The following is a 23,703-nucleotide window of genomic DNA, read 5'->3' as shown; positions in this document are numbered from 1 at the left end:
GGTTGGCCTCACTTTTAGCCCGAACGGCTGAATGGATTTGCACGAAACTTGGCAAAATTGTAGGGACTGGTAGCCCGATGTGCCTTTTGTAGGTCTCAATATATGTGCTCCAGTGGATTTTGAGAAATTAACGTTTAAAAAAAGATATATATCTGTAACAGCGGACCTGGCAGCGTCCCAGGACGCGTACTTTTCGCGCAACGGAGCTTTGTGAAGCGAAGCTGATTGGTTCTCCGGCGTCTGTCAACATTCCAAAAAGTCCGTAGCGCCCGCCATCTTGTCTCTCGGTAGGATCGAGAGACAAGAGGAGGTCAAAACAAAGGGGGAAATAACTATAAGGGGGCATAGTAGATCCTCGCTGACCCCCTAGGTTTGATGTGGAGGTTTTAAAAGGGCCCCGCGGGGCAAACAAAAAAATAATAATAATAATCGAACGGCTGAATGGATTTGCACGAAACTTGGCAAAATATTAGGGACTGGTAGCCCGATGTGCCTTTGCTAGGTCTCAATATATGTGCTCCAGTGGATTTTGAGAAATTAACGTTCAAAAAAAGATATATATCTGTAACAGCGCTCCGCTTCGCGTAACGGAGGTTTGCGAAGCTGATTGGTCATTCTGTCACTGGGCTATAGTTGGGCTACATCTGGCTGATATTTGGGCTACATTTGTTTTTTTGTGTGTCTGGCGGCCATCTTTGGGCTACATTGGGCTACATTGGGCTTCATTGGGCTACATTGGGCTACATTTGGGCTCCAACATATATATAGGCCAATGTAGCCCAATATATATTTTTCAAAGTTAATTTTCGTAAAAACCACTGGAGCATATATCTTGAGACATAGCAAAGGGACATCGGGCTACCAGTCCCTACAATTTTGCCAAGTTTCGTGGAAATCCATTCAGCCGTTCGAGCTAAAAGTGAGTCCAACCGCCCTATGGAAATGAAGGAAATGAATGGGTAATTTGTAATTAGCAAATAGCTAATCGCAAACTAGGAATGGTAAAGAATCGCTATTTATTCCTTAAAGTTCGCTATTTAGGAAATGCAAAAAACTTTGATGATACATATGGCGGTTCATCTCTAACAAGATAAGAAGCATAGGGATACATTTATGATGACTGGCGCATCACCAGGGATGTGTTAGTCATTCTGTGCCGCTGTTCCGTCACCTATGGTGTAGTTAGTTGCACTAACTATATATCGCGCACCCGCAATCCACTGCTGATCATGTCACATATTACATCATTCATGACATGGTCAGTGACATCACTGATTACATCACTGATGACATCTCAAATGACATCACTGATGACATCACTGATGACAACATCCAGTGACTGTATGTTTCTGTAAAGTTAAAATATGTCTTACATATTGAAGAATGAGTGGATGTATAAGTGTCTGGATGAAGGATTTAGTAGGTGCATGACTGACTGTATGAGTGAGTGATTAAATGTGTCTCACTGAGTGCATGGGTTAGTGACTAAACTGTCTCAATTTGTGCATCATTATGTCTGTTGTTCTGTAAACTGCTGCATGTGTTGATCATTAGCTATATGATTAACTATATGGGTTATTGATTGGTTGCCCAAGTATTTGTATGGGAGACTGAGAGTGTGTATGGGTGGCTGGGAGGTGTATGACTCTGTGCATAGATGTGTGAGCAGTTGATTCCCTAGATGTATGGGTTCAAAAGTGCATGTGGAAACAACTGTATGGGCGGTTGACTGTGTGCATGAGTGTATTGGTGAGTGAATGGATATCTCAGTGCTACATGTCAAAGTAAGTACATATGTAAAACACAGTACATGTGAGAGTTGACATATATAAATAACTGCATAAGAGCCAGTGAATGTGTGAGTGGCTGTATGGATCATTGTGAACTTGTATCAGGGATTGTATAAGAGAGTAAATATGTGTTAGTATATGTTTAAATAAGTAAGGTGTGTATAACTGTATAGTTGAGGAAATGGAGGTGTGATTGATTCTTTGCATGACTGACTAGGTGTGTGAGTAACTCCATGGATGAGTGACAGTCTGTGAGTGTATGTTTACACTGAGTGTATCTAAGGTTATATTAGAGTCTGAAGAGGTTCATCGTATTATCACATGAATGATGTCATCAGTGATGTGATCAGTAATGTCAAATGAGATGTCATCAGTGATGTCATCAGTGATGTCATTTGAGATGTCATCAGTGATGTCATCAGTGATGTCATTTGAGATGTCATCAGTGATGTCATCAGTGATGTCACTGACCATGTCATGAATGATGTAATATGTGACATGATCAGCAGTGGATTGCGGGTGCGCGATATATAGTTAGTGCAACTAACTATATATGCGAATTTCAATGGTTTTGTGTGAGTAAAATAAGGTTTTGTAAATGCTAATTCCTAACTATATATGGTCTATAACCTATGGTTTTTTCAGTGAATTTTCAAGGTTTTGTAAATGCTAATTCCTAACTATATATGGTCTATAACCTATGGTTTTTTCAGTGAATATTACCTACTGGCGGTCGCCAGTAGGTATATATAGTTAGGATTTTTTCTCTATGGGATTTTTGAAAATTCTATGTCTAATAACTTTGGCGTTTGTGGACGGAATTGGCTGAAATTTTCAGGAAAATGGCACATTTTGTTTCTGAGCAGCCCTTGAAAATTTGGGGGGGGGTTCGTCAAGGGGGGGCCGAGAAAAAAGGGGGGTCCCAAAACGTGTTTTTAACATTGAGTTTTCCATAGGGCGGTTGGCCTCACTTTTAGCCCGAACGGCTGAATGGATTTGCACGAAACCTGGCAAAATTGTAGGGACTGGTAGCCCGATGTGCCTTTTGTAGGTCTCAATATATGTGCTCCAGTGGATTTTGAGAAATTAACGTTTAAAAAAAGATATATATCTGTAACAGCGGACCTGGCAGCGTCCCAGGACGCGTACTTTTCGCGCAACGGAGCTTTGTGAAGCGAAGCTGATTGGTTCTCCGGCGTCTGTCAACATTCCAAAAAGTCCGTAGCGGCCGCCATCTTGTCTCTCGGTAGGATCGAGAGACAAGAGGAGGTCAAAACAAAGGGGGAAATAACTATAAGGGGGCATAGTAGATCCTCGCTGACCCCCTAGGTTTGATGTGGAGGTTTTAAAAGGGCCCCGCGGGGCAAAAAAAAATAATAATAATAATAATCGAACGGCTGAATGGATTTGCACGAAACTTGGCAAAATATTAGGGACTGGTAGCCCGATGTGCCTTTGCTAGGTCTCAATATATGTGCTCCAGTGGATTTTGAGAAATTAACGTTCAAAAAAAGATATATATCTGTAACAGCGCTCCGCTTCGCGTAACGGAGGTTTGCGAAGCTGATTGGTCATTCTGTCACTGGGCTATAGTTGGGCTACATCTGGCTGATATTTGGGCTACATTTGTTTTTTTGTGTGTCTGGCGGCCATCTTTGGGCTACATTGGGCTACATTGGGCTTCATTGGGCTACATTGGGCTACATTTGGGCTCCAACATATATATAGGCCAATGTAGCCCAATATATATTTTTCAAAGTTAATTTTCGTAAAAACCACTGGAGCATATATCTTGAGACATAGCAAAGGCACATCGGGCTACCAGTCCCTACAATTTTGCCAAGTTTCGTGGAAATCCATTCAGCCGTTCGAGCTAAAAGTGAGTCCAACCGCCCTATGGAAATGAAGGAAATGAATGGGTAATTTGTAATTAGCAAATAGCTAATCGCAAACTAGGAATGGTAAAGAATCGCTATTTATTCCTTAAAGTTCGCTATTTAGGAAATGCAAAAAACTTTGATGATACATATGGCGGTTCATCTCTAACAAGATAAGAAGCATAGGGATACATTTATGATGACTGGCGCATCACCAGGGATGTGTTAGTCATTCTGTGCCGCTGTTCCGTCACCTATGGTGTGCTGCTACAATGCGGCGCATCATGGGGCAAAAACAGCACAGATGCGTGATGTATCTGTGCCGTAAAGGTGGCGCATTGCTGGAGTTGTATCGCAAGTGTGATGAAGCTCCAGCAAGGGTCGGGGGTGCCCCTGTCGCAGGGTTTCTGTTCTCACACAGAACTGTGGACAGAGGATTGGAACCTCGGCGAATTAGGGTGTCCCAAAACTCACGTTAGTAATCAAAAACTCCTTAGTAAGCTAGGTACAGTGTCACATTGGATATAACAAACTCTCAATGTTTAGACAATCCAGAATATGAACTTATAGTACCTCAGGATACGTGGAACTCATGAACAGTCGGTCGTTATATATTTCTTAGAAACCAGAACATGGAGTTAAGAAGAACACATGTGTATTTGAAATGTTTATTTACTAATGCCGTCTTCTCAGGCGTAGTATCTTAGATAATACAAGTACACATATTATCAGTAGCAAAATTACCAGCATAGTTACTAGTACATAAAAAGCGAATGGTGATAGTATGTTAACATGCTGTAAATGAATAAGAGTTAGCAACACTTATAAGCAGCCGCGGGCCGTGGAGGGAGTTACGGTGAGGCAGGGAGGTGGGGAGGGGGAGAAGCAGGGTGGAGAATACAAGTACACATATTATCAGTAGCAAAATTACCAGCATAGTTACTAGTACATAAAAAGCGAATGGTGACAGTATGTTAACATGCTGTAAATGAATAAGAGTTAGCAACACTTATAAGCAGTCGCGGGCCGTGGAGGGAGTTACGGTGGGGCAGGGAGGCGGGGAGGGGGAGGGGCAAGGTAGAGAGGGCTCCACCCTGCTTCTCCCCCTCCCCGCCTCCCTGCCTCACCGTAACTCCCTCCACGGCCCGCGGCTGCTTATATCTCACCCTCCCTAATACACATATTATATTATTTGCTAAGAAGGTCTCTTTGTGTTGGTTTAGGGCGTGCCCATACTTTAGTGTCTTAGATTTGAAGGAATCACATCAGCATACACCAGCTCTCTCTTCATGTGAACCGCATCAACTGTTGTGTATGTGTGTTCGGCAAAGCAATATAAAACCCGCCTCATGCCCAGAATTGGCAGAAGTTGCACTTATGTTATGAGTATGAAGTCGTGGAGATCAGACCTCATAACAATTCTGTATCGTGTTGTTCTTGAAACTTTAGCACTCGCTGTACAGATATAGTTTAACAAGCAAAGCAGATAGTAGAGCAATAACATATTATTCTCATGTAAACCACGATGAACTACTAGGTGGAAAGCTAAAGCAACAACTAAGTGTCGTGTGCAGAAGTTGCAAAAAAGGAAAAATGGCGTTTAAACCGGTAATGAGCCCATGCTAACTTAACACGGTGTAAAGATATCCAGGACCTAGATGACACCTCCCCATGATCCGGAAACGAACTGAATAAGATAATAGAAGTGCCATCTCATGAGAGCAGATTGCAAGTTTATATGTGGACGGTCCGCAAGGTAAAGCATTAAAAACTAGGAAAATTTAATGCTAAAGAAAAATAAAACAGCCAAGTACTTTATCGAGTCTTAAGCCAATAGGCAAGGTAAATAATAAAAACTTGACAAATAAGTCAATGAATTGTCAATGAAATGCTAGTACTCAGCATATCAAACATGAAAAAGGTCTATGACATAACTGTGTATGCAAAATAAGCTGCAACAGCCTCCAATAGGAAGTCACCGTCTTCATCCGAAAACAGTTCAGCCATCCAATTTAAAAGCGGAAAAGAACATACGTGCTCTCCCAGCACCGGATCCTCTATCACCATCAGAGGACAGCTCAGTGGGTTTTCAAGAAAGCTCTGTTCCAAGAAAGACTGTGCTGCCGCCAGTAAATTCCAGGGACCAAGTAGTCCATGCATCAATGCCACAGCCATAATCCTTTCGCCAGGACAAACCAACTCGTGAGTAATGATAGGAGTCATCAGCTGATTAAAGTCGACGTCAGGAGAAACCGGTCCGCAGAGACACAAATCAATGGCCCAATCGAAATCACAGGTCAGGCAGTGAAATACAGGCTGGACACAGGTGAAGTAGGAGAATCGAAAAGATAATCCATATGCCGTGCTTAATATCGCCAACGGCATTGTGCCATAATATTCTAGCATGCGATTGCGGAACAGTGTCAGCAGCTGCAGGGTGGGAGGTTGCATAGGAGGGACATCCATATTTAAAAATGTAAAAAAGCACAAGAGCGTCCGCTGGTAATGCAAGTAAAAATGCCAATCCACGAACCAGAGTGGAGAAAATAGAATGAAAGGAAGCAGGGATGACTCCAAAGATTTTCTCAAATGAAGTCACGAGACCACTGGTAACAACTTTAAAAAAGTGCGCCAGGGCCTTTGTGGAGGATGCGTTAAAGATAGTCGGAACCATCTTGCTGAAATTGAAAGGCAAATCTGAATTGAAAAGGGTCTGCACCTCTGTACGGGTGTTCGCTATGTGAAGCACGAAAGTTTCACGGGCCGAACTCAAGGCCACCTCTCTCTGAGACAAAAGAGCTCTTATTCTTGCCATGCCGTTGAAATCTGTCCCAAGGTTGGTATTTGTGGCCAGATTGAAAACTCCCTATGTTCATGTGTGGGAGGAAATAGAACATTTCTGCAGCAAATAACCCGTTCACTTACTGTTACGATAAAAGGAATACTTTTAATTAACTCAGAACAATCTTCATTATTGAGCATCAAATAACTACCATTTTCCAACAACTTGAACGTGGGGATGATAGCAGGAACTGGCGTGCCTTGCAACACGCAAGCCATATTTGGTCGGTGTTTGTTGCATGAACCGTGTAACTGTATGTGCCTACACATTAGTGAATGATCTGGCGTCTCAGTGCATTCCTCTCCATTCAGATAAACTTCTTGATCATCTTTGAAACATCTGTATGTGTATGGAAGCGACCAGACCTCATGAAGAAAAGCACTACCTAAAGGTTCATAACGACCTATTGGTATATATTTCATACAATTTGAAAACTTATATAAAGCAAAAGGCAGCGTTATTAAACCGTGGATAAGGCACGTTGCCAAAAAACCCGCAATCCTCTGCTGATGATGTCACTGAGCATGTCATGAATGATGTAATATGTGACATCATCAGCAGTGGATTACGGGTAATAGTATCTCTAGTTTACTCCCCTATAGCTGTCTTTCTTTTAACATAAGTGTCTGTTTCCTTCCCTTATACTTACTGTTTTTGGTTCGCTTCCGGTTCGCGTACCGGCGAGCGAACTGGGAAGCGAACTAAGAGAAATAGAGGTTGGCACAGTTCCAAATATTGTACCAATTTTTTAATAACGGGGAGGTAGTTCTGAAAAGAACTTTTTTTTTAATTGTTTTTGTTGTTTTATATTTTTTTTATTATTTTTCGGAACATTTTTTTACTTTTTTTGAATTTTTCTGAACAGTTTTATATTTTTTTGGGTTTTTCTTGGAGGGGGCAATGAAAACGATTCATTGTAAAGGGCTCAACAGGAGCAACAAAACAAAAAAAGAAGTATTTATTATTTTGGGCGTTTCGTACAAACTTGCATATGATAGTCAATAGCTCTGTTGATCAGAGTGATGCTTCTTTCTCCGTAGGAAATGAATCCATCGCAAAATACGCAGATGTGTTTTACTTCACCAAATTTCATTTGTATATTTGGCACCATCTCCCTGCCCTCTGGTCCCGTTACTTCCGGTACAACAGATCTTCTGGCCATAATAGGGAGATTATCTAGGTCGTTCCGAAACTGTGCAGCACTGTAGTTGTTAGGATGCCACCTAGTCATATGGCGATGCATTGTGTAGTTTCCGAAACTGTATTTTTTCTCGGTTCCTCTGGACAGTCTATCTTGACATATAAGGCAAGTTACGTATCTTGCATTTACTTTTTTCTGACCTTTGGGAATTTAAAAAAATTGCCAAATGAAGTTTTCTTTCCGGTGAAACGTCCTGGGCTGCTCAGGCAAAAACTGCCTCTCTTCGTGCTCGTCGTCCTGTTCCTCTTCTTCCTCTTCTTGTTGAATTATAACTTGAGCAGGTGGTCCACTCTTCCTTGGATGTGGTGGAGGTGGTGGGGAAGCACCAGCTGAAGCTACTAAAGAAGCCATTGCTCAGTGATCACAAAGGGTCTTTCTCTCACAATGATGAAAGTCAGAGTGAGGAAAGAAGGAGGGATTTTCATCATTTGGGAAAAACAAGAGTTCTCAACCAATCAAAAGTGTTCATTTTAGATTATATGACCTAGTCTTACATCATTAGGAAACCAAAAGTGAAATGAACCAATGAAAAGTGTTATTACCAAGTCACATGACTTGCTGTGTTTACGTTAAGCGCTTTGCAGGGCCTCCCGGTTTGCTTCCAGAAACCTGCGCTTTGCGACTCGCTTCGCGTACCAGTTCGCTAACGTAGCACGTCATATGACGTATCACGCGACAACGTGAAACGTCATGCGGACGGGAGGCGTCACGATGTTGTTTTCTAACGCGGCACTTGCGGTAAAGAAACGTTTACCGGCTCGCGGTCTATTTCGCGGCATCAAGGTCAGCTAACGAGAAGCTTCCCGATTCGCGAAGCGGGAACGAAGAAAAAAAAATATTTAAAAAAAAAATTATTCATAAACATATAAAATATATTTTTGGATTTAAAGAAGAATACATTTTACAGCTACAGATATTAGCTGTTAAAAAACCAATGAAATTCACAGAAAAAACCATAGGTTATAGACCATATATAGTTAGGAATTAGCATTTACAAAACCTTGAAAATTCACTGAAAAAACCATAGGTTATAGACCATATATAGTTAGGAATTAGCATTTAGAAAACCTTATTTTACTCACACAAAACCATTGAAATTCCATATATAGTTAGTTGCACTAACTATATATCGCGCACCCGCAATCCACTGCTGATGATGTCACATATTACATCATTCATGACATGGTCAGTGACATCACTGATGACATCACTGATGACATCTCAAATGACATCACTGATGACATCATCTAGTGTCTGTGTGTTTTTGTAAAGTTTAAATACGTTTTACATATTGAAGAATGAGTGGATGTATGGAAGACTGAGTGTGTGTGTGGCTGGCTGGGAGGTGTGTGACTCTGTGCATATCAATGTGTACTTGTATCAGTGATTGTATAAGAGAGTAAGTATGTGTTAGTATATGTGTGAAAAGTATGGTGTTCTGTGTTTAACTATAGATGAGGAAATCGAAGTGTGATTGATTCTTCACAGGACTGATTAGGTGTATGAGTGCATATGATAGTGTTCTAATAATAACTGACTGTATGTATGAGTAATTGTATGGGTGAATGAGTGAATGTGTGTGTAGACGTACGAATCAGTGAGTGCGTATGTAGTAACTGGTATTGGTGTGTCATGATGTCATCAGTGATGTCATTTGAGATGTCATCAGTGATGTCATTTCAGATGTCATTAGTGATGTCATCAGTGATGTCACTGAAGTATGGTGTTCTGTGTTTAACTGTATAGATGAAGAAATGGAAGTGTGATTGATTCTTTACAGGACTGACTTGGTGTGTGAGTAACTCCATGGATGAGTGGCAGTGTGTGACTGTCTGCATAGGTGTATGAGTGCATATGATAGTGTTGTAATAATGAGTGACTGTATGTATGAGTGATTGTATGGGTGAATGAGTGAATGTGTGTGTAGACGTAGGAATCAGTGAGTGCGTATGTAGTAACTGGTATTGGTGTGTCATGATGTCATCAGTGATGTCATTTGAGATGTCATCAGTGATGTCATCAGTGATGTCATTTGAGATGTCATCAGTGATGTCATCAGTGATGTCACTGACCATGTCATGAATGATGTAATATGTGACATGATCAGCAGTGGATTGCGGGTGCGCGATATATAGTTAGTGCAACTAACTATATATGGAATTTCAATGGTTTTGTGTGAGTAAAATAAGGTTTTCTAAATGCTAATTCCTAACTATATATGGTCTATAACCTATGGTTTTTTCAGTGAATATATATATATATATATATTAAGTAGGTATATATAGTTAGGATTTTTTCTCTATGGGAATTTTGAAAATTCTATGTCTAATAACTTTGGCGTATGTCGACGGAATTGGCTGAAATTTTCAGGAAAATGGAACATTTTGTTTCTGAGCAGCCCCTGAAAATGTTGGGGGGGGTTCGTCAAGGGGGGGCCGAGAAAAAAGGGGGGGTCCCAAAACGTGTTTTTAACATTGAGTTTTCCATAGGGCGGTTGGCCTCACTTTTAGCCCGAACGGCTGAATGGATTTGCACGAAACTTGGCAAAATTGTAGGGACTGGTAGCCCGATGTGCCTTTGCTAGGTCTCAATATATGTGCTCCAGTGGATTTTGAGAAATTAACGTTCAAAAAAAGATATATATCTGTAACAGCGGACCAGGCAGCGCTCCGGTTCGCGGACTTTACGCGTTACGGAGCTTTGTGAAGCGAAGCTGATTGGTTCTCCGGCGTCTGTAAACATTCCAAACAGTCCGTAGCGGCCGCCATCTTGTCTCTCGGTAGGATCGAGAGACAAGAGGAGGCCAAAGCGAAGGGGCAAATGACCATAAGGGGGCATAGTAGATCCTCCCTGACCCTCTAGGTTTGATGTGGAGGTTTTAAAAGGGCCCCGCGGGGCAAAAAATAAATAAATAATAATAATCGAACGGCTGAATGGATTTGCACGAAACTTGGCAAAATTGTAGGGACTGGTAGCCCGATGTGCCTTTGCTAGGTCTCAATATATGTGCTCCAGTGGATTTTGAGAAATTAACGTTCAAAAAAAGATATATATCTGTAACAGCGCTCCGCTTCGCGTACTTTTCGCGTAACGGAGCTTTGCGAAGCTGATTGGTTCTCCGGCGTCTGTAAACATTCCAAACAGTCCGTAGCGGCCGCCATCTTGTCTCTCGGTAGGATCGAGAGACAAGAGGAGGCCAAAGCGAAGGGGCAAATGACCATAAGGGGGCATAGTAGATCCTCCCTGACCCCCTAGGTTTGATGTGGAGGTTTTAAAAGGGCCCCGCGGGGCAAAAAAAAAAATAATAATAATAATCGAACGGCTGAATGGATTTGCACGAAACTTGGCAAAATTGTAGGGACTGGTAGCTCGATGTGCCTTTGCTAGGTCTCAATATATGTGCTTCAGTGGATTTTGAGAAATTAACGTTCAAAAAAAGATATATATCTGTAACAGCGCTCCGCTTTGCGGAGATAAAATTATCTCTGTATTACCTAGCTGTTGCTAACACCAGTTAGCGACCGCTAGTAGGAGATAGCGACCATCTTGGGCCCCACTTTGCATGTCAGTGATATTTATCACTAATGACATGCAAAGTGGGCATGCCAAGATGTTAGCGACTGGAAACAGTCGCTAACATCGCTATCTCCTATTACCAACTTTTGGAGATATTAGCGCTAAGCGCGAATATCTCCAAAAGCTACCACCTGCCCTGAGCAGTTCTTAGCCATGTTATCCAATGGGAGGTGGATAACATGGCTAAGAGCATTAGCTCGGTAATGCATGAATATCGCTGAGTTTTCAGCGATATTAATGCATTGCGGTCGTTTTTTATCGCATTTGCGATAAACCTTGATAATAGCAAGGTTTATCTGCGATAATTTCTGACGATGCTTAGCGGTAAAAAATTCGTTGCTAAGCATCGTTAGGGATAAATATCGCTTAACTTTGGTAATATGCCCCAACGTCTGTTAACGTTCGATTCGAAGGAAATCAGGAAGTGTTGAAAAACATTGTCTGCGCCATCTTGCCTTTTTTCAAATGCCACACTTTTGTCGTGCACGGCAGTCATTTTAGATGCCTTGACCAGACCCACTCTCTGCACGCTGTCGATCCTTAGCATGGCTCCCCACCCTCGCAAGCATCTCCCCCAGGCACTGGTCACCCCCGCTCTCTGTCTTATGCATGGGTAATAAACCTCCCCCCATCTGCGCTGCTCTTCCCTGAGAATCACACCCTGTGCCCGCCCGACACCTCCCTTTCGCCCTATTCACTACCGCACCCTCTGACACTCCTTTTCCTCTGTGTCCGATTGTCCAGGCCGGTCCTAGGCTATCAGCTAGCCCTGCAGATGTAGTTTATGGCCCCAGCTGTAAAGAATCACCCCTCTTCAAAGGAGTTATAGTAGATCAAGGCCCACACTCGATGAGATCCGTCACAGCACACGCGTTCCTACTATCTGAAAACCATCCTGTATTGTGATTGGGGAGGGGACCGAGCCTGAAGCGGAAGATTCCAGGGATGACTCTTTGTACATCAAAGTTTTTACAATTATGTGTCACATTAAAAATATATAGCACTCCAACAAAGTAGTAAGATTATAAAACTTTAATAACTTATAAATATATACAACAAAACAAAAACAGTAAAAACATTTAAACATTTTTAGGGAAAAACAACGAAGTAGCAGTCGGCTGTGCGAATAGTCCCAACGCAGCACAACGTCCAGATTGCTGGACGGCACCCAGGTGATGTTGCCTGGGTGCCGCACTGATTTTGGCATCCGGCGTGGGGCGTCGCGGGGGGTGGGTCATCAGTAGCAAACTGTTGTGCGAATAGTTCCAAGGCAGCAGAACGATGGCACCAAGGTGATGTCCAGTAAGTTGCCGCACTGGTTTTGGTATCCTACAATGCTGCTCCGAATAACGCCGTGGGGCGCCCCGGGGGGGGGGAGGCGGCGTGAACGGGCCTCTCCAGGTGGAGTCTCGTCTGTTGTAGTGGGGCGCCCCTTTACCGTTTCAGTTGCCATTCCGTCCGCTTTTGGTCCACTGTGTCAAAAGCCGCAATTCAGCTGAGTTGCGCCCACTCTTGCGGTGCAGCGATAGGCGGCTGTCACAGGACTCTCAAAATGGCGGCAGGCTCTTTCCTTTTTGGGCCTGGTCCACTGAAATGGCCCTGGGACACCTTGGAAATCGGACGCTTGTCTGCTAGGTCTTGGACCCCATTCTCGAAAGCGTCCCCTCCGCCTTGAGGATTCAACAAAAGTTTTGGGGGCCCCCGACTCCTGCAGGCTTCTGGTGGGGAGCGGCTGCCATGATTGCTCGCGGAATGACCACGACGGAGCCACGAGATGGTGGTGCTTTCATGGTGACGCCAGCTTCAGCCTGAAACATCCAGAAACAAGGTGGGGCTTTCATCGTTTGGGAAAAAAATAAAGTTTTCATCCAATGAAAAGTGTTATTTTTAGGTCATATGATCAAGCCTTCCATCATTAGGAAACCAAAAGTAAAATGAACCAATGAAAAGTTTTATAAACAAGTCACATGACCTGTTATGCGGCATAGGGTATAAAATGCGGAGAAAATACGTTGGCACGTGAGGCGGCGTCAGTAGCGGACCGATGTGCGAATAGGCCGAAGGCAACACAACGCGCCAAGATCCGGATGGCACCGAGGTGGTGTCCAGCAAGTTGCAGCACTGGTGTGGCCATCCTACAATGCTGAAAGTCGGCGTGGGGCGCCCCGTTGGCCTGTGAGTTCGCGTCAGTAGCGGACCGATGTGCGAATAGGCCGAAGGCAGCACAACGCGCCAAGATCCGGATGGCACCGAGGTGGTGTCTAGTAAGTTGCCGCACTGGTGTGGCCATCCTACAATGTTGAAAGTCGGCGTGGGGCGCCCCGTTGGCCTGTGAGATGGCGTCAGTAGCGGACCGACGGGCGAATGGGGCCAAAGGCAGCGCAACAATATTTTCTGAATAGAAGACACCACAAGGCGCTGAGATGCCAAGATCCGGATGGCACCGAGGTGGTGTCTAGCAAGTTGTGGCACTGGTGTGGCCATCCTACAATGGTAAAAGTCGGCGTGGGGCGCCCTGTTGGCCTGTGAGATGGTGTCAGTAGCGGACCGATGTGCGAATGGGGCCAAAGGCAGCGCAACAATATTTTCTGACTAGAAGACACCACAAGGCGCTGAGATGCCAAGATCCGGATGACACCGAGGTGATGTCTAGCAAGTTGCTGTACTGGTGTGGCCATCCTACAATGCTGAAACTCGGCGTGGGGCGCCCCATTAGCCTGTGAGATGGCGTCAGTAGCGGACCGATGTGCGAATGGGGCCAAAGGCAGCGCAACAATATTTTCTGAATAGAAGACACCACAAGGCGCTGAGATTCGGTTACCACCGAGGTGATGTCTAGCAAGTTGCCGCACTGGTGTGGCCATCCTACAATACTGCTCCGAATAACGGCGTGGGGTGCCCGAAGGGGGGGGGGGGAGGCGGCGTGAACGGGCCTTCCTAGGTGGAGGCTCGTCTGCTGTAGTGGGGCGCCCCTTTACCGTTTCAGTTGCCATTCAGCTGAGTTTCGGCCGCTCTTGATGCTACAGCGACAGGCGGCTGCAACAGGACTCTCAAAATGGTGGCCTGTTCTTTGGATTTGGGCCTGGTCCACTAAAATGGCCCTGGGACACCTTAGAACTCGGACGCTCGATTTTTTTTTCCTTTCCTCTACATGCAAAAAAAGGTAAATGCCCGGTACGTTACACGCTTCATCTGCCACGATGTACTCTCCAGAGGAACCGGAAAAAAATATAGTTATGGTAACTATACCATGCATCGTCATATGGAGAGGTGGCACCAATTAATTATAGTGCTGCATAAAAGAGAGATTTGGAGGAGAACCCCCGACCTGCCAGTACATTCATCATAGAAGTGGCACTGACAGCATCAGAGGCAAGGGAAACGGTCCCAAATATTTAGAAGAACTTTGGAGAGATTAAAATGACATGTTTAGATTGTGGCAAATTAATTTCATGTGGACAGATGAGTGTTACTCTAATAAATACAGGATATGAACATCATCATAGTCGATGGTTGGTAGAGACATTTTGACTATATCCTGGACCTGCCCGTCCTCGCCCAAAATGGCGCCGGAATAAATGGGACTCGTAACTCCTTGTTGTGTACTGGTTGCAGAACCTTGAAATCACGAGATACGTATGCAGTTTTGAAGCACATGGCGGGCGGGGACGAGAATTGATTGAATATTTCGACATCCCTATTGATATTAAGTTCTGATGTGTTATTGATTACTGTACTATTGAAAGTTCGAATTAACGTCACCCATGGTACTTGCCCGCAAATGTATATCTAGATAATTTTATTGTAACTGGCCCTGTCGTATTTTAATTATAAAATGTACGTCCACCGATTCCGCAACTGTTAGACACCTTAGTTCTTGCAACCTAATGGCCCGCCCGTTACGTTCCTCTACAGTGTAAATGTCTACTCATCATATACGATTACAGTTTGCTCCGTGGCCGGCCCACGTGGTTATAGGCTCGTATTTGTATAATGAAATTTTCACAATAAAGGTTTTTAAAAGAAAACATGGTAGTAGTATATACATTGGTAAAGTTTTTAATAATAGTCACTGTTTTAGAATCATTAAAAGGCAAGTGAAATAAAGCAGACCAATTACATGAAGGGTAAAAGGTATAATACGCAGGAACGCAGTAAAGATAAATGGTCAAGGGCTGTTGTGTTTTCTACTCCTGCAACATAAAGTGATCGATAAGAATCTCATATTCAGGCGTATCGGCGACTAAGACAGCAGGTCGACCCTCTTTTGCTCAACGGCTCCGTCATGGGACGAAGAAACGCCCTTTTTCTCGAAAAAAGAATATATTTTACTTGCAGGACAGTTGTAAATTTTCCGGGAAAGTACATTAGCCTGGAACATTATAACATATATTTAAGAAAAAATAATGTTCGGAAGTAATAAAAAGCGTAATTTTTAGGTCATATGACCAAGCCTTTCATCATTAGAATAAGAAAAGTAAAATGAACCAATGAAAAGTTTTATTAACAAGTCACATGACCTGTTATGCTTACGTTACGCGCTGCGCGTCGCGCCCCGGATGACTTCCGGATGCGCTAACGCGGCGCGTCATATGACGCATTACGCGACAACGCAGGTCCAGAATATAGTCAAAATGTCTCCACCAACCAGCGGTCGGAACACAACCCCTTTCAGCAGGCTAAATAGTTCTGTTAAATGACAACAGAAGGGACAGGCAACAAGAACCATCAGTCAAAGAGGGGAGGGCTAGTTCTTCTCTACCGGGTTACATTGGGGCGCTACCGGAACTGATCGAATTGGTAGTCTACAGTGTTTCTGGATGTTTCAGACTGAAGCTGGGGTTAGCATGAGAGCACCACCATTTCGTAGCTCCGTCGTGGCCATTCCGCGAGCAATCATGGCAGCCGCTCTTTATCGTTATTTTGGGCGGGGTGGGTGGCGGAGCCGAGCTGTATTGCAGCCATCATGGTGTGGAGTTCAGTTCATCTCACTAGTTTCGTATTTGTCATGAGGGGTCGTTCCTAATGTTTCTATTTTAGCGAGGTCAAAAAGAGATCCCATTAGTGGCCTACTGATTTTGCTCGATTCCTTTTGTTTTTTTACACGATTTTTCGTTATCTGCAAAGACTAAACAGAGTATTGCGACTCTGTGTTTGTTTGTAAATAGAGAATGAACCAAAGAGAACCAATTCTAAAACAGTAAATGCTTGGATAACAATCAATCAAATGGAGAGAGAAGCAGGCACGACGTATTACAACGGGGGCAAAGGCCTGCGTTAACTACCTTTCACTATCTGCAAAGAGAGAGTACTCCTAATAGAAATGAGGGGGGGGGCAGCATTCAAAGCAGATCAGTGTGCATAAACACGAAAATGTTTTTACTTACCACGTACTTGACATTCGACAGCTTATGATATTTGCTATTAAAAAACCATTGAAATTCACTGAAAAAACCATAGGTTATAGACCATATATAGTTAGGAATTAGCATTTACAAAACCTTGAAAATTCACTGAAAAAACCATAGGTTATAGACCATATATAGTTAGGAATTAGCATTTACAAAACCTTGAAAATTCACTGAAAAAACCATAGGTTATAGACCATATATCGTTAGGAATTAGCATTTAAAAAACCTTATTTTACCCACACAAAACCATTGAAATTCCATATATAGTTAGTTGCACTAACTATATATCGCGCACCCGCAATCCACTGCTGATGATGTCACATATTACATCATTCATGACATGGTCAGTGACATCACTAATTCCTAACTATATATGGTCTATAACCTACGGTTTTTTCAGTGAATATATATATATATATATATATATATATATATATATATATATATATATATATATATATTACATCAGCTTTTTCCCTTATCCCAGTTATCGGAACCACTCCGGCCCGCCTCGTTCTGCAGAACCAGCCATGGGCTGCTGTCATGTGCAGCTCGTGACTTCACGAGTATTAAGGTTTACTTAAACCTTACACTACGGCCCAGCGGTCTCTACATATGGGGCTTGAACGTTTGGGGACTCAAGGAAGCCTAAAGGCAGACATTACAATAGGGACTTTTAATCGGACACCCCGCACCTTTGAACTATCATCAAATCCCACAGGAGCTGATATCGGATTGTCTCTCTCCATATAGCACTCGCCTGTTGCAGTTGCATCCTGGGAACTGTAGTTTGGAGCAAGGCTGCCATCATGTGACCTGTGGTCAAGCGGACTTCCGCCTATGGGAGAGGCATCAAGTAATCAAAAGTGGGGGTGGAGCAGTACCCTTTACTTGGCGGCATCTGAAGAAGGCTCGTTAGCCGAAATGCGTAATGCCCGTTTTGTTTTGACTTATTAAAGGTCTTCCATTTGTTCCTCTGTGAGGCCTCTCCTTCTTCTTTACCTGGGAGGAGTTTTGTTGCTTATATATATATATATATGGCATACAACATCTTCAGTGGTGCAATTTAGCAAAGACGAGACAAACCCAATACTGGTGTAAGTGTTATTTAATAAAGCCCAAACACCAAGTCAACCATGACGCGTTTCAGCCAGCGAAGGGCCTTGATCACATGACAAACGCTAAGAAGGTGAGGTGACCTTTTTAAAGTGCCAGCGTGCTGAAAAGTAATAATGAACATAGAGGACAGACTATTGTCTCCCTATTTGCGGTTAAAACAATCTTTCCTATTTTAATACGCAGTATAGAACAATTTCATTATACATGTAAAATACAATGGTAACCAGTGTCAAGGTGCAAGAATATTAAGACCATATAAAATGTAAAGGCATGTTCAAAAATTAAATTAAAAAAATTAGTCAATTCATAAGAAATCTCTAAAATGTAGAAATATTGATTTTTACAAAAACATTCTTTCAATGTACATGTCCAATCATTTAAAATCGGTTATTAACTAAACATACTTCTTGCTCACCTATCGGATTTGGTAAAAAGCCAAAAATCAATTGCAAGGGGACCGATTTAGATATTGTTACCCTTAAACAATTGCTAAGTCCTGACCATCCATATTACTGCAAATTGCTGGGAAAATATAGCCCAAGTGGGCTTAATTCACTATGCAAACAGTAATTTGAATACAATTAACTGTGCAAACTCCACATATAAATACTTATAAATACATGTCAGCACACTATAAATAACCAAGTGTATAAAAAAGTGTCAGAAATATTTCATAATGTGTAAAAAAAGGGAATTAAAAAAACATTAAATAGGTTGGAAGAGCAGCAATATATTGATATGTTATGAAACAACAACAATACCTATAAACAGGTAAAATAGTCTTCACTTGAGTTCATGTAATTGGGGATCTTGCAATCGACATTGAGTGTCATGCAATACAAGAGGAGAGCAAAATGTGTTTCTTGCCCCGTGGCTATTCTATTAAAACCATACAGCGGGCAATAAATAGATCATTAGCCATCACAAGAGAAGAGGCATTAAGAGGGAGGGTCAAACCTAGTGTTTTAAAAGTCAAGGAGACCCCCATTAAGCCTAGAGTTATCACAACTTTCAGTAAACAACACAAGGAGATTCGACGAATCTTCTATAATAATTGGAACTTAATAACAGGGGATCCTGTTATTGGAGAATTTGTGGTAAGCAAACCAAACATCACTTTCAGAAAATCTATATCTATGTCAGACAGATTGGTCAGCAATTTTCTTGAAAAACCCATTTCGGACACCTGGGGCGCCTTGGGAGGTGGCTTTAAAAAGTGTGCGGTATGTAAAGCCTGTAAGAATGGATGCAATAAAACCCAATATGCGGTGCCCTTTAACAGCAAACCTGTATTGATTAAAAAACGCATGTCATGTAGGACTGATTTTACAGTCTATGTGCTGCAGTGTCCTTGTGAGTTACGATATGTGGGCAGCACACGTTTACAGGTACATAAACGAGTGCTGCAACACATAAGGGCCATTGTAGGCAAGGACCAGTCTTACCCTGTGACTCGCCACTTTGAAAAAGCACACAATAGCGATCCTCCAGGCTTGCAGTATATCGCAATAGATTGTGTTTTACCATTAAAGAGAGGTGGCGACAGAGATGCCAAATTGCGGCTGTTAGAAACGAGATATATAATCGAACTGGATAGTAAGGCCCCACGAGGCCTGAACGCAAGTGAAGACTTATATACTTGTTTATAAAATATGAAGCTGACTGGTCTTTTCTGGTATATAACAATTGATTTTTGACATTATTCCGGTGTTGAATGTAATTTCCTCTGTTTCCTGGGATCGAATATGATGTCTAATAATGAGTGATTGACAATCCATTACATCAAGGATTGGGCGTTGAGATGCTATATCAAATATGAGTTTAAAGTATTACTTGCTGTCTTCCACCCCTATAACGAATAATGAAATATATAAATGTTCTTACATACAAGATAATGAAAGAAATGATTAATGGAATGATTAAGTTAAAAATCACACTGTTATGCACTTTTATTTGGGGTTTAGGATGAGTATGGTGACTTAGAGCCTGGATGATTTAAAATTGATAGGATTTGTATATAGTATTATGTCGCCTTCAAGGAATATTGTTGTCCATTGGATGTCAATCTATAGGTGTTTGTAATAATTGATTATATATGATTAGATTACATCAAACCTTTACTTAATCAGTTTTCATTTGCAATTATACACAATTAGTCTTAGATTGTGCCTTAGATAGCTGTTTGAAACAGAGGATTGTTTATTATCAAATTAGACACCGTGGGCCAGATGTAGGTAGGATTGATTTACTGATTCTTAATTACCGAATTTTACTGATTCGGTAATTAAGAATCGGTAAATCAGAGGGGTGGGTATGTAGGTATTCCAGATGTGCTGGAATACCGAATCGGAGAAATTCGGTATTTACCGATTCGGTAAATACCGATCGGTAATGCCAATTCATTCCTATGGGCTTTGAAGCCCATAGGAATGAATGGGCATTACCGATTCGGTATTTACCGAATTGGTAAATACCGAATTTCACAAGGGTGCAGGGGGTGTCACTTTGACACCCTCTGGCCCCCCCAAAAGAGGCTCGGGTGCCATGTGGCAGGCATACATGCCCTAAGGGCAGGTCTGCCTGTCATATGGCATAGGTGTGCATGCACACATGTGCATGCACACCGGAATCGGTATTTTACCATCAAATTAGATTTGATGGTAAAATACCGATTCGGTAAGGCTTTTGGGACTCTGAAGAGTCCCACCTACATATCAGATTTACCGAATCGGTAAAAATACCGATTCGGTATTTTACAGAATCGGTAAATTTACCGATTCTGTAAAATAGTGCCCCAACATACCGAAAAGCCATTTACCGGTCGGTAATGGCCGAAATCGGCCGTTACCGACCGGTAAAAGCCTACCTACATCTGGCCCCATGTCTTTTATTTGTAAATATTGTAAATACTGTATATATTATGAAATTTATAACAAAATAAGGATATATTTTTCTATATATGGTGTCTTTACATATAATCTCCCTCTAATGTTTAAATTTCCCCATGTATATGCTGCTATACATGATTGTGTATATAGGATGTATATTTATTAATTATTTCACAGGTTTGCACAGTATCTTAGTGAGATAATCTGAGGCTGAACATACTATGATGTGAATTGGGCACTATGTCCTTTATTAAACTAAAACAAAGACATTGTTTTATTAATGTGAAAACACCTTTGTATATGAAATGGTTAAGGGGGTTGGCCTACAAACATTCGGTGCCTCCCCATGTGAATCCATGAGCCCTATAAGTACCCTCATCTATGTCTAGCAACGTATCATGTGATCAAGCCTTTGGCTAGAGGCGAAACGCGTCATGCGGACTTGCTTGGGTGTTATTCTAATTTTTTAATGGAATAAATACACTGTTTGCACGAAAACTTGGGTCTTACTTGTTCGTTCTTGGATCCAGTCTAAGGAGCATGACTGGGATGCTGTAGCATCGAGCGGAGTAAAAAGGAATATATATATATATATATATATATATATATATATATATATATATATATATATATATATATATATATATATATATATAAGGCATACAACGTCTTCAATGGTGCAATTTAGCAAAGACGAGACAAACCCAATACTGGTGCAAGTGTTATTTAATAAAGCCCAAACACCAAGTCAACCATGACGCGTTTCATCCCGCGAAGGGCCTTGATCACATGACAAACGCTAAGAAGGTGAGGTGACCTTTTTAAAGTGCCAGCGTGCTGAAAAGTAATAATGAACATAGAGGACAGACTATCATCTCCCTATTTGCGGTTAAAACAATCTTTCCCATTTGAATACGCAGTATAGAACAATTTCATTATACATGTAAAATACAATGGTAACCAGTGACAAGGTGCAAGAATATTAAGACCATATAAAATGTAAAGGCATGTTCAAAAATTAAATAAAAAAAAATAGTCAATTCATAAGAAATCTCTAAAATGTAGAAATATTGATTTTACAAAAACATTCTTTCTATGTACATGCCCAATCATTTAAAATCGGTCATTAACTAAACATACTTCTTGCTCACCTATCGGATTTGGTAAAAAGCCAAAAATCAATTGCAAGGGGACCCATTTAGATATTGTTACCCTTAAACAATTGCTAAGTCCTGACCATCCATATTACTGCAAATTGCTGGGAAAATATAGCCCAAGTGGGCTTAATTCACTATGCAAACAGTAATTTGAATACAATTAACTGTGCAAACTCCGCATATAAATACTTATAAATACATGTCAGCACACTATAAATAACCAAGTGTATAAAAAAGTGTCAGAAATATTTCATAATGTGTAAAAAAAGGGAATTAAAAAAACATTAAATAGGTTGGAAGAGCAGCAATATATTGATATGTTATGATACAACAACAATACCTATAAACAGGTAAAATAGTCTTCACTTAAGTTCATGTCATTGGGGATCTTGCAATTGAACAGTATTATGTGTCTTGTCTGCAGTTTGCGTAGGAGTGCCTCACGGTCACCCCCTCTCCTCAACGGAGGAACTGTGTCAATTGCAAAATACCTCAAGCCCTCGGGATTCTGGTTATGCACTTCCTCGAAATGCCTGGCCACTGGGTACGCGGTGTCGCCGTTGGTAATGGCCCTCAAGTGCTTGAGTATCCTCTTGTATACTGGTAATTTTTTGCTACCAACGTAGCGTAAACCACAGGGACACTCCAGCACATACACCGCGTACTCAGTTTTACAAGTTAGTTTTGATTGGATGTGGACAGGAGTTTCACTTAAGGGAATTGTGTACTCACTTTTGTTGATACCATTCTTGCACGCCTTGCAGACGGAACACTTAAGGAACCCCTTACTGCCAGATAGCCAGTTTCCTGCCACTCTGACTTCAGGACTGCCGGAAACCAAACTGTCACTCATGGATCTAGGTTTCTAAAGGTGATAGATGGAGGGTTACGCAATTGAGATCCTAATACTTGATCACTAGAGATTAGGGACCAGTTTCTACATATGATCCTACGGATAGCCTGATGTTGCATGCTATAAGTTAATATCAATCTAGTTTCTTGATGCTGAATAGGGGAAAATCGCTCTCATGCTTTTTTCGTGATTCTTCCTTCAACCATATTGGCTCTATTCATAGCTTTGTCAAGTACTTCGGGTCGATACCCCCTCCTCAAAAACCTCGCCCTACACTCATTTTGCGCTGATGTGCATTCCAGATCGGAACTGCAGATTTTTCTAATACCCAGCATCTCACCATATGGGATGCTGCGTATTAGATGGGCTGGATGGTGGCTAGACCCATGTAACACGGCATTGCCAGCCGTGGATTTTCTAAAGAGTCTGGTCTCCAGTTTGGAATCCTGAATATAAATCTCCATATCCAAGAAGCAAATTGAGGTACGACTCATTTGGCTAGTGAATCCCAAATTCAAGACATTGCAATTCAAATCATTGACAAACAACTGTGCATCCTCCTCACAACCTTTCCAAATTATCAGGAGGTCATCAATGTAGCAAAGCCACTTGACGACACTGTTCGATGCTGTTGCAGTGAGGGATGGCATAAGGACCTGCTCCTCCCAGTAACCCATAAGTAAACAGGCATAACTGGGAGAATAGCAGGCCCCCATCGCCACCCCCTTACCTGATGAAATACCAGATTGGAAAAAAGGAAAAAGTTGTTGTGCAGGCACAGATCAATCATATCCACCAACATTACACTATGGTCTTTTAGACAAGATGGTCTGCTATTTAGGTAATGCTGTACAGCTTTGAGTCCGTCCCAATGATGTATAGATGTATAGAGGGACGATACATCAAGTGAGATCAGCAGAACATCCGGTTGCCATATAACATCACAAAGTTTCTTGAGCAAGTCTCCAGTGTCAAGCACAAAAGATGGT

Source organism: Lissotriton helveticus, chromosome 10 (assembly GCF_964261635.1).
Source record: "Lissotriton helveticus chromosome 10, aLisHel1.1, whole genome shotgun sequence".
Classification (NCBI taxonomy): domain Eukaryota; kingdom Metazoa; phylum Chordata; class Amphibia; order Caudata; family Salamandridae; genus Lissotriton; species Lissotriton helveticus.
The sequence above is the reverse complement of the archived record's forward strand: the minus strand, read 5'-3'. Positions refer to the sequence as shown.